Source organism: Euprymna scolopes, chromosome 19 (assembly GCF_053919585.1).
Source record: "Euprymna scolopes isolate OS-2025 chromosome 19, ASM5391958v1, whole genome shotgun sequence".
In the NCBI taxonomy this organism is placed as follows: domain Eukaryota; kingdom Metazoa; phylum Mollusca; class Cephalopoda; order Sepiida; family Sepiolidae; genus Euprymna; species Euprymna scolopes.
The window spans coordinates 86,214,058-86,226,755 of record NC_136500.1 but is presented as its reverse complement, the minus strand read 5'-3'; the positions used below and the strand labels follow the sequence as shown (position 1 = coordinate 86,226,755).

The 12,698-nt window shown below is 34.2% G+C and overlaps 1 protein-coding gene across 1 annotated transcript in view; it reads right to left on the bottom strand.

Moving 5' to 3' along the window:
- LOC145239816 (uncharacterized) overlaps positions 1-11,665 on the bottom strand; it is a 31,301-nt gene extending 19,636 nt beyond the window's left edge. Inside the window, exon 1 of the mRNA XM_080103346.1 lies at positions 11,394-11,665. The gene's annotated coding sequence lies outside the window, so the exon portion shown is untranslated. The remainder of the gene's footprint in view (positions 1-11,393) is intronic.
- Between the last annotated feature and the right edge of the window lie 1,033 nt (positions 11,666-12,698).

The window sequence follows — 12,698 nt, the reverse complement described above, 5'->3', positions numbered from 1 at the left end:
CTTTAGATCAAGAGGTTGATATGTCGTCACTACATCCGCTGGTGGGTCATCACTTTGAGTTCTTTGTCAGCGTCATCACTGACAAGACGGTTGGGATGGAATTGAATGCTTGTATAAAATAAGCGACAGACAATTTGTTTTTTTTTTTTTATATAAAAATAGAATTTTATTGAAAAATTTAAAAATGAGAATTTTTTTTTAATTCAGAGAGATGAAGCATGCGACTCCTCGTCGCCTTCGGGGGGGGGGTCCAATTTCAACTTTTACGACCCACCTAGTACAGCACGCAGACGGTTTACGAGTTCAAATTCTAGCTGAAAATACAATTATAATTCTTCCCTCATTGAGAGAGAGAGAGAGAGAGAGAGAGAGAGAGAGAGAGAGAGAGAGAGAGAGAGAGGATTCATGTGAAGAAAATAAAATACCAGTACAATATTTGAAGAGATACAACAAGTACATCTCCAAATATTGTATTGGTATTTTACTTTCTTCAATTTAACCATTTCGAGAAAGTCTTGAAATAATAAAGACGATGAACATATAATTTAGTTTGTTTCTTTTTCATTTCATTTCTCTCATTATATATATATATATATATATATATATATGTGAGAGAGAGAGAGAGAGAGAGAGAGAGAGAGAGAGAGAGAGTCAGCCACTCTGATGAGTCGTAGACGACGAAACACGTGTCAGTGGATAATTATATTTTAAAAATTATATATCAGGTTGACAAGAAAGTTATTGCAGTTTTTAACCTTTAAATTCAGATGAACAAACAAAAATTTATTGATAAAAAAAAAGCACCATTAGAATCAACACACTTTTGCCAACGTAAAACAAGTTTATTTATGCCAGTAACGCAAAAATCTTGCGTTCTGGTGGCGATGAAGTCGCTGAAGGCGTTTTTAATATCGCTTAGGTTTTTGAAGCATTTCTCATGCACAAAATTTTCGATATGCTTGAAAAAGTTGCAATCGGTAGGCGAGAGGTCCGGAGAATACAATGGATGAAGCAAAGTTTCGTAGACGAATTTGCTCAACTCCTGCAGGGTTGGTATAACAACGTGCGGTTGGGCATTGTCGTGGAGGAAAATCGGTTCATCGCAAGTTACAACCCGGTTAAGAAACGGGTCGTTCTTATTACGTAAAAGAATGGAAGATGACACTTAATAACACTTTCTTTTGGTTGTCGTTAAATTTATGAGACACCCATTTAATCAAGTGTTTTGTCTTTCCAACTCTCTCTCAAGTGGTTGGAAATCGTTGTATATGTTACGTTTAATTCAGAAGCAAGTTCTCGAACAGTTGTGCATGGATTGGCTTCGACTAAAGGTTTTAAATTGATCGTTGTAAACACCCGATGGCCAAGCATTATGCTCATCATCATCATCATCATCAAGACTCATCGCCGCCACGAAATTTCTTAAACCACCATTGTGCTGTGCGTTCAATAGTGGTTCCTGTTTCAAACGCTTTGTTGATATCGCGAGCTGTTTCAGCAGCTTTTTGGCCTAGCTTGAATTTAAATAAGAAAAATTGTGCAAAATTGCTTTTTTTCCAACTTGCATTCAACGCTGTGAAAAGAAGGCGTAATTGTAATTTAAACGATTAGATAGAGCGAAAAAGGCCCTTTAAAAAGATATATAAAGTAAAGGTATTATAACGAAAACTAACTTGGAAATACATCATTTGAAAACAAAATTTAGAAATTCCGCAAGAACATTCTTGTCAACCTAATTCTTATAAACGTATATCCTAAACTATGAACATATTGACCTACACATTTCTAAGCAAGACCCAGTCGAACAGAAAAAATTACTACCTACTCATATGCACTAACAAGTGTTGTGTAGTGGGTCAGAGGTTCATACTGGAGACACATAATAACGGGGTACATATAACGGAGATAACGACGACGATGACAATACTGAGGAAGATATTTCTCCCTTCGCCTCTAAGGGGCTCCCAGTCTCCAACTGACTATCACTGTGTGTGATCTGCTCCGATTATCTCATTTCTCTCTAACTTCGAACCCTCAATTCATATATTAAGAAATCTTAGTTTATGATGTCAGAAGTGTGGTTCCCAACGTGACTAACTTTCACGTGGATTTACATATGTCTGTCCAAATACACCTTTGGCAAGAAAGAATTTCCAATTTTAATTGTTCAATATCTAGCCTATTTTTAATTTATAAACTCGTATTGTCCATTTTTTTAACTGACATATCTAATATCCAGTTATTCTAAAAGAATGGACAATCCCTTTATTTCTGACATGAATAATATTTAGTTATTTCTAAAAGAATTAACAATGGACTGCATTTCTAGGATTTCAATTATCTACTTGGGGTCGATTCTAGCCTTTTCCTAATATCATTTTCACCTATCTAGTCTGCCTTCTTACTTACATGAGAAGGGGACAGCCCTTTTTATCTAATACAAGAACAAAGTAAACCAACGCACATGCATACACAATGCCACGCTGCCAAATACTTACATACATGTATTGCTTACATACGCATATATTCACACTATGAACATATTGACCTACACATTTCTAAGCTTTGTAACTATTTACGGAACTTTCTTTACCAAACACAAGTTTGCACTATGAACATTTACTAATGTAAAAATAACTTTTATATTCTTATCTCTTGTATAAAAATGTTTTATAAAATTTTGTTTTTCCCTTAAATTCTATTTATGAACGTCTATGTTTTAGGTAGAACTTGCTACCTGGTGACCCTTCTATTCTTTTCACGTTTCATTTATTTCCATCTTATATGCATGCCTGTATATATATATATATATATATATATATATATATATATATATATATATATATATATAGTAATTCATAAAATATATATGGCGATTAAGCTACACTGAATATTTGGCGTTTTATCCACTCTAGGATTCCTCAGGCTTATGTGCGAATTCTGTGGTTGTTTGTCATCTTTATATAGTCCTCTTCTATTGAGGATTTAGTTAGCCAATCAGCTTTCTAGTATCCACCGCACCCCTTCCTATCATATATTACTCTAGGATAGCGATACAAAATAGTTTTAAAACTAACAAAAACAATAGAAAATAAACAAATAAATAAATTAAATAAACATGAATATACATAAACGATCACACATATATGTATGTATGTATATGTGTATATATATGTGCATATATGTGTGTACACATATGTATATTTATATACAAACTAACAATAAAAAAAAATTAAAAAAAAAACACTAACCTAGTTTTAAAACAGATTCTTTGTTCGATAAAATGCATGCCCATTGGCTGATAGGAAGGGGCGCGGTGGATACTAGAAAGCTGATTGGCTAACTAAATCCTCAATAGAAGAGGACCATATAAAAACGACAAACAACCACAGAATTCGCGCATAAGCCTGAGGAATCCTAGAGTGGATGAAACACCGAATATTCAGTGTAGCTTAATCGCCATATATATTTTATAAATTACTAACTAGCTCTACCTACGTATTGAGCACTTTTGAAGTAAATACTTAAGGTTTACGCATAAATCTATACTTTCGTATATTAATTTTATGTGAGTAAATGAAGTAGTTTATATATATATATATATATATATATATATATATATATATATATATATATTACACAGATCAGAGGAGAGAGAATCAGAGAGAATTACAGCCTTTGATGTGTTGCCGTAGATGGTCGTGTCATTAACATAGATGTCAACGAATGATTTAAGTATGTGTTTAGGGAGGTCATTGATGTAGATCAGGAAGAGAGTTGGGCCCAGGATTGACCCCTGAGGGACTCCAGCATTTATATTGCAGGCCTACGATTTTTGTCCATCGACCACTACTCTTATGAGCCTATCGGAGAGAAATGATTTAATGATTGAGAAAACATTTCCAGTAATACCGTAGCTGGAAATCTTGTGAAGTAGACCCTTATGCCATACCTTGTCGAAGGCCTTTGATATGTCAAGAGCAATTGCCCTAGAAAGGAAGCCTTTGTCAAGAGATTCACTAATCCTGTGAGATATCACCGTCAGCACATCTGCGGTAGATCTTGCAGAGCGGAAACCATATTGTGTGTCACTAAGAAGGTTGTTTCTGCTGAGGTGGTTGACTATTTCTTTATTTAATATGGATTCCAGCAACTTACTCATAACACACAGGAGACTTATTGGTCTGTACTGAGAGGGAGATGACTTATCACCTGAATTCTTAAATACAGGGCAAACTGATGAGGTCTTCCAGGGAGTCTGAAAGCACTTCTCCTTAAGGCAGTGCTTAAATAGTTTCGTAAGTATGGGAACGAGTTCTGGTTGAAGCTTTTTTAACACTATAATTGGGATGCCATCAGGGCCAGTTGCTTTACTGGAATCAAGGTTCTTTATTAGCTTGGCGACCTCATGCACGGATATTTGTATGTTACCTAGCTTGTTCTGTGTTATAGGAGGAAATATGGGGAGTTGATGGCCTTCGTCGCATAGGGTAGAATTAGCTGCAAAGTTCTTTGCAAATAGTTTGCCCTTGTCTGACGCTGACGAGATGACCTCTCGTCCATTGATAATGGTTAGGATAGAACGCGCACTTCTGTTCAGGATCCTATTTGTTATTTGCTAAAACTGGTGGGAACCAAGCCACTGATCAGCTACCTTGGATTTAACAGACTGGGCATATAGCTCTCTTGCATTTTTTATTACTCTTTTACAGTGGTTGCTGGCGTTCCTGAAAGCAGCTTTAGTTTCAGTGCATCTATTACATTGGTAGCTATGGAAAAAGTGATTTCTGTGCGCGATAGCAGCAGCACATTCTGGGGAGAACCATGGCTGGCTGTTAGGTTTTTGTTGGAATTTTTTAGATGGTATGAATTGGTCTATGCCTACAATTAACCATTCGGTCAGATCTGATACTATAGAGGACACTTCCTTTTTAAACATGGAGTGCAGAGGTAAATCAGATATGAATGTACGGAAGCTATCCCAGTCAGTCATAGAGTATCAGTATACAGTACGGTGGAGGGGTACATCTGGGGACTTATTACATTTCATTTTTATCTTACCTGATACGACGGAGTGGTTGGAGGATCCTAGAGGAGAATGAACGGAACATGAACATAGCTCAGGGGAAGTTGAGAGAAAAAGGTCTAGGAGGCTTGCATATTGACCGGGTGTATCGGGCACACGGGTGGGTTCGCGAACAATCTGAGTGAGGTCATAAGCAATGGCAAAATCATGACAAAACCTCCCCTTCTCGTCTGTCTTATTTGAATGGGTCAGCCATTCCACGTTATGGACGTTGAAGTCACCACAGATGTGGATGTTAACCGAGCGATGTGCAGACAGTATGTGGTCTATTTTCTCAGATATACTCTTAAAGATAGTAACTCCACTGTTGTGGGGCCGATAGAGGGCAAATATAAATGCAGTGGTGTTAGCAAGTGCAACCCTGTAGCACATATAGGGTAAATTAGAATCTTCTCTAGAGATATCCCTGCCACACGGGAAGCCATCTTTAATGTAGGCACATATTCCATGCCCATGGCGATCTTGGGGGTCAGATTTAGCTGTTAAGTTAGAGTATCCATTAATTACGAACTCATCTAGGGAAGTGGTCGGCCCTATTCCAGTTTCACTTAGAAATAATATGTTCAGTTTCGTCTCCTGTAATTGGGTTTCAACCTCTGGAAGGTTGGAACGTAGACCCCTGATGTCGGAGAAGGAGACCTGGTAGTAGGCGTCTATGTTGGAAGATGGGGTTCTAGGTTTATTCGAGTTTTTATTCTGGAGATATTTCATGTTGAGGTTTTGGGATTTGTGAAATAGGTCGGCATACTTAGTTAGAGCAGTACAGAGAGGGAAAGTAAGAGAGAAAAAGACAGGAAAATTTTTTTTTTTTGTAGCACACGAAAAGGTAAAGCCGTAACAATTACCCACTAGTATGGCATCGAGAGCCCCCACCAGAGACTACTGCATGGTCCAGATCCACTCACCAAATGGCAATACAGCAGTCCAAATACTTTGCGCCTGCTGATAGGACAGCCTCCTTAGTGTTTAATCCAAGGTTCGGGTCCCTGACTATCAGGCAGATAACGTCAGCCCAGACAAAACGTTTACCTCCAGCACCCTTACTAGTGACATGGCCACAAGGACAGACAGAGACAGAAACATTTCCGACATCTCAGACTACTGTTCACCAAGTACTACCGACCTTTAAGCAGCTTTTTCTTCACCCTTTGTCAGAAAAATCACTCATTGAATGAGGACTGAGGGACAAAAAAGGAGAAGCGAGAGTTACTGGAGCTGCCGATAACACATCCACTGTATTATCTACTCTCTATTAAAAAAAAAAAAAAAAAAAAAAAAAAAAAAAGGGGAGGAGGGGAATGGGTACAAGTGACTTATTTATATCTAAGTAGTAAGTCCGGTGCTAAGTTATCAATTCAGGACACTTTTGATGATAATCTCCCCTCTCATATTAATGGGTGGAAGTTTGTCGTTATCTATCGAGTTTGAATCATTGGAGTTTCACCTTATAATTAATTAAAATCCAATAATTAACTTTTATCAATTTGTAAAGTCGGCTTAATATTAATTTACATTCGAGTTATATATATATATATATATATATATATATATATATATTCCATTTTCCTCGTTTGTTACACATAACTTTAATACCCAATTTATATTAAATGTTGGTATCGTTCTTGGCAACACTCGAAGACGCCATCGTCATCTAAATTGGCTTTTACGAAAGCCATTGATCACATCACAGATTTTGTAAATAAAATTATACTTTTAATTTTTATAAAACTCCAGTGAAAGTTTACAACATAAAACGTTTTGTAAAAATAAACAAAAAAAAAACAAAAAAAAAAAACAAACCTGCGTACAACGAAACGTGCTTGTGTTGTGCAGCTGGTGTACATAGCGGGGACGACATTTATAACGGATTGGAATCTTCTATTATATAAATCTCACCTGTCTGTTTAAATGTAAGTATGCATGTATGTATGTCTGCCTAAAACTTTAGATAGAGGCGACGGATTTTTATGAGATCGGTATCGAATAGAAGCATACATTTTAATACAGACAGGTAAGATTTAAATACTAACCTGGGTTCCCGACGTTGCCCGGGTGTTTGTAGGTGTATGTTGAGCAAAATAAAATTTGTAGTAGGCAGGCAGGCTCGAACCCGTATCGCGAAGGAGGAAAAGAATGTGAAAAAAAAGTGACGTCTTTGCTATTGCGTCCATCGCCAGACCAGAAGTGACGTAGGTTTAAATTAAGGCTAGACAATCGAAAAGAGGGGATGATTTTCGAAAATATCGGCGAAAAAACGACCCCTCCCTGTAGAAAAGTGCCCAGTATAGGGTCAAGGAATTAATGTTTTTTAACCATTTTTTCTAACTATTCGGATGACAAATATCGAAAAATTGGTTAAAAACATTAAATCGCTAAGTGTATAGAAATCGGGGAAAATGTTGTAATCGTTCCATCACCAGACTTTAAAGTTCACATAAATATCGATTCTATGCATAGTAGCCATCTTTAGAGCCACCTACTTGTTTAGATTAAACAAGATGACTACTTTGCTTAAAATCAGTATGTACGGTAACTTAAAAAGATTATAACTTCTAATAAATATTAAATGACCAGATGAAGCATTTAACCCTTATCCCTGAGTGGCCTTCTTAAAAAAAAAAAAAAAAAAAAAAAAAAAAGCAGAATAAATTGTTTTGGTTAGTTTGTTAATTGATTTAAAAAAAAAAAAGAAAAGAAAAAAAAAAAGTTTTTTGACTACTTTTCACCCCAAACAAGGCATGTTGCCACTTGGATGTAAGGGGCTATTATTTGGGATCGTGTCTAACAGGGGACTGTAGGAAGTTGAGTAGCGAGATACCTATGCATATCATATTTAAACTTCTGCAGAATAGCACAGTCCGGAGAGCAGGTAACAGGGAGGGAATTTCAAAATCTAGCAGTCCGAGGGAAGAAACTATTAGAGTAGAAAGCTTTACGGCATGTAGGTACTTCAATAATTAAGTGATGCAATTTTGCTGCTTGCCGGGTTAGTTGGGACTATGTAACGTCGAGGGTGGGGGCACAAGTTCATTAGAGCACATGCTATTACTTATTACTTATACAACAGACACAGGGATGCAACATTGTAGTGATGAGACAGAGGTTGGAGTTTGGCCGACAATTTTTTTTACCCCTGTGTTAGAGTGAGAAATTAGTGATAGATACACTAGCCCAGATGTGACAACAATGCACTATGCATAGTCGAATTGTGGTTTTATAAAGATATAGGATGCTGTGTCATTTTAATTAATTCCTAATGAAAACAGTTGGTAAATTTTACCACCTGCCCCAGCGTATTATAAACACCCTAACCTCCTCATGTTAAGAACGGCTTTCGGAATAAACATCCCCAACCTCGAAAGTCGTGCTTAACAAAGGGAGGTTGGAGGTGGTGTTTATTCCGAAAGCCGTTCTTAACATGGAGTGGTTGGGGGGTGTTTATACTACGCTGGGGTAGGTGTATCAGAATTTGGGGGGAATTTTTGACGCCTCTAACACGAAACTGCGAATAAAATATAAAAAACTCATAATTTCTCTTTTAAAAGTGGGTTGTTTATGGACTATACTTCCAAAATAAACTATTAAAGTTGTTTAAAAAATAATAGAAATATTATTTATTATTAAAAAAAAAAACAGTGTTTACAAAGTGCCGGCGCGCCTTCATGTAGCCATTTTTTTTTTGCGTAATGAAATCAATTGAATTTTATGAGTTAATTTTTTTCTAACTTTTAAACTTTAAAAATCTATCAAATTTTTTTATCGGTTAGATTTTTACAATATTTTCAGGGTCTATGTAAAATTTTATGCTCTTTCCAATTAACTGAATATAATATTTTAGACAAACGTTTGTTTGTTTTTAATTCACCCCCCCATTTTGAAAGGTCTATTCAAACTTTAATAATTAATTTATGTACCAAAGTTTTATATAGCACAAATTGAAGATAAAAGATCAATAAATAATATATTCATATTTAAAACAAAAAAGTAGTGTTTTTTTTAGAAATTTACATGTAAAGTCCAAAGTTTAAAACCTTTTTTTAAAAAAAAAAAAAACAGGTTGTTTTGTTTGTTTGTTTTAAATCTTATATTGTACAGAAAGTTTTATTACGAAAATTATTTCTATTTCATCCAATGTTTTTTTTTTTTTTTAGATATTAAAAAAACATTCACTCCATAAAGTGGAAATTAAATATATTAAATAAAAGCTCGTGTATTTTTTGAGAACAAAAAAAAAATTCTTGAACTGTTTTTTTTTTTTTTAAGGCAAAAAATTATAAATAAAATGTGACTAGTTTTCAGGTATGGAGGCACAAATTTCTTTACGAGCAAAGGTAGACGGCTAACACGAACGTGTGGTTTTTACTTCCTTCTGTCCACCCGTAATTCAAAGCAATAAAAAACTACTTCCGGTTTTAAATAAAAACTTAAAATGTTTGCATCATGGCGGGTTTTTCAAATAGGCGTTTAAAAAAATATTTTATTTAAAAAATAAATGGCTTTTAAAATACAAATATGGATAAATTCTTAACAATGAAGAATGCAACTACACATTGATTAGTAATTTTTATAGGTAAGTGTTTTTTTTTTAATTTATATCGATTTTTTTATAATCGACCTAAGTTAAATTTCGTTTATTTTTTTCCAATCTTTTAAAGAAACCCGATTTAAAAAAACAAAACAAACAAAAAAACAAAAAACAAATATTGCATAATTTGCTATTAAATCTTTTAATTTGGTCTTTGCTCCTGAAAGACAGGAGGTCGAATTATTCAATCTTTTTTCACGCATTCGTAAGGTCAGTTTATGACACCTAATGCTTGGGCAGGTCGTAAAAAAAATACCAAACAGTTTTCGAAGACAGCAAATATTGAGTTTTACAAAAAACGAACTCGAAGCCTTCGATTCGTACCAAAAGAAGGTAAATATTTTCTGAAATCTTCGGCCAATTTTAACAAAACTCAATTTTCGCTAATTGTCTTCGAATACTGTATTCATTAATAATTTTCTATCGTATCGTTTTTCGTAATTTTTGGATATGTTCATTACTACAACATGAAAATGTAGTAGATACAATTGGTTTAATTTGAAATTCAATATTTCGATTTCCAATTTCACTCTAATAACGAAGAAATACCGACTGTTTTTTTTTTAACGAACTTTGGCGCCTGTACACTATTGGAACGAAATTTCGGAAATAGTAATACTGAATTTCACTTGAAAACAATAGTATCTACGTATTCTTCGTATTTTTAAGATGATTATATCCAAAAATTACGAAAATCAATTTGATGAAAACGATCGTAAGATATAGGAGAGTTCAAAAGGGAAGTAATTTTCTGTTTTGATTTAAACAAAATGGCGGCAATTTTTCACCTGTTAACACAATTAAAGTTGTTGTTTTTTTTTTTTTTACTAATTCAGTAATATTGAGGTAATTTCGATTGCATAATTTGGGAGCTAGCATTTTAATTGGACATTGGAATTGACAAAAAAGAAATCAGTTGAAACTATTGTTTTTTTTTATTATTATTATTTGAAAACTCCATTTATCGACTACAAAATCTCGTCCCAATTTTGTAGAAGCGCCCGAACGTTTAATGAACAGTCTAAGAAAATACATTTCTGAAATGAATAAAAATAATCATTATATGAAAATGTATCACTTCAAAAATTAAACGGTCGACAAATCGATTTTTTTAAAATACATTGTTTTAAACAACAACATTATTACGTATTTAACTATCATGCCGAAAATAGTGATATATCTAAAAATTATGAAAATTAGTCGAGTGGAACAACTGCTATGTTTTTAGTAAAAAGAAAAAAAATAGTTTATCGCTATAGACAACAAATATTGCAGCCATGACAAAAGTAATGTAAAATATTATTTTCGGAGTTATTTCCTGTGTTTAGCTTCCTACCGTCTACTTTATATCGTCGAAGAAAAATGCAATTTTACCCAATTTTCCGTAAAAATTACTTTTAACTTAAAATAAATTTCTATTCAATTATTTTCATAATTTTTGTATATATTACTATTTTCGGCATGATAATTAAGTACGTAATATTGTTTTTGCTTAAAACAACATATTTTTTAAAAAAATAAATCTGTCGACCGTATGTTAACAAGCACTAAATAAACTTTCGAAATAAATCAGAATAGTCATTCAAAGTTATAAATTTCAAGAACTTCTGGAATTGTCTCCCCTTAGAATTCTTCAAAAATGAAAACAATAAAAATTCTCCTCCAAACTTCAAATGCACAAGTGTCTTTTTTTTTCTAGAAAATTAAGAAAATAACACTTACCTGCCAACTTTTATAGCAGGTTATCTGGTCCGAATTTACTTTTATGACGGGGTGGAGAGTGCACCAGTCACCACACTTGCTAACCCACCCGATAGGGAGCGGGTGCTATCTTCAGCGAGCCAGGAATGTATCGTTATTCGCGGACAGCTCTTCGAAAAATATTTATCAAGGGGTCTTAGTCGATAGACGCAAAACGTAGAAATTGATAAGTGCAAATGCCAGCTAGAAGCGGAAGTAGATTCGTCTTCTGCAAAGACTTTTGCGATTCTGGTGAAGAGAGCTTTTATAATGCGCCTTATATATGTGTGGTACGTGTTTGTCGGTTTGGTAGTCGAGGTGATTACTGGCTGGATATTATAGAGGTGGGAGTGGTTAATAGTTCAGAAATAAATTGAAAGGATTTGTTCGTTTGAAGAGGTTAATAAAACCAGGGTGGACTGAAAGGCGTTGTTTAAGACTGTTGCAAGCGGCACACACACACACACACACACACACACACACACACACACACAATATATATATATATATATATATATATATATATATATATATATATATATATATATATATATATATATATATGAATAACGAATTAAGATGGACGCTGTGGGCCGGACATGATTGATTACATATATATTTATCATTAAATTTTTTCTTTTTCTTTTTCCTCTCGTACTTTTTCATTCTTCTTTTCTTTCATTTCTCTCTTTTCGTCATCATCATCGTCATCATCTCCTCGGCTTCTTCTTCTTTATTTTCTTCTTCTTCTTCAAATATTCTTTTTATATTCTTCTCTATCTACTTTTTCCACACTTTCTAATTCTCGCATTTCTTCTTTTCCCTCAATTTTTCTTTCTTTCTTTCTTTCTTTCTTTCTTTCTTTCTTTGACTTTCAGAACCCTTTCTCCGTTTTCTCTCTTTTTCATACTCCCCCCCACTCTGTATTTATTACTTCCCCTTTTTAGTGACCTCCACCCACCTCGTTTTTCAATGAATTCTTCTTTTACTCCGCCCACAATTCCATCTGTTTCCATAGTTCTGCTTACGAAATATTTCGTTCAATTCGGCCAATTCTAGTAGTTATAAAATTTCTTTCGTTGCATTCATTTTATTTCAGTATTTATTTTTTGCTTTATCAATGTTCTTTCTTTTTATTTATTTTTTATTATATCCAATTATTTTCGCTCCTTTATTTCTTTCGTATTTTCAAATCTTAATTTTTTTATCGATTTTCCCGTTTGCCATTTCTCGCATTTTCGTTTTCGTATGTTCTCTCTTTTGCTTCCCCCTTTTTTTCTTCATTCT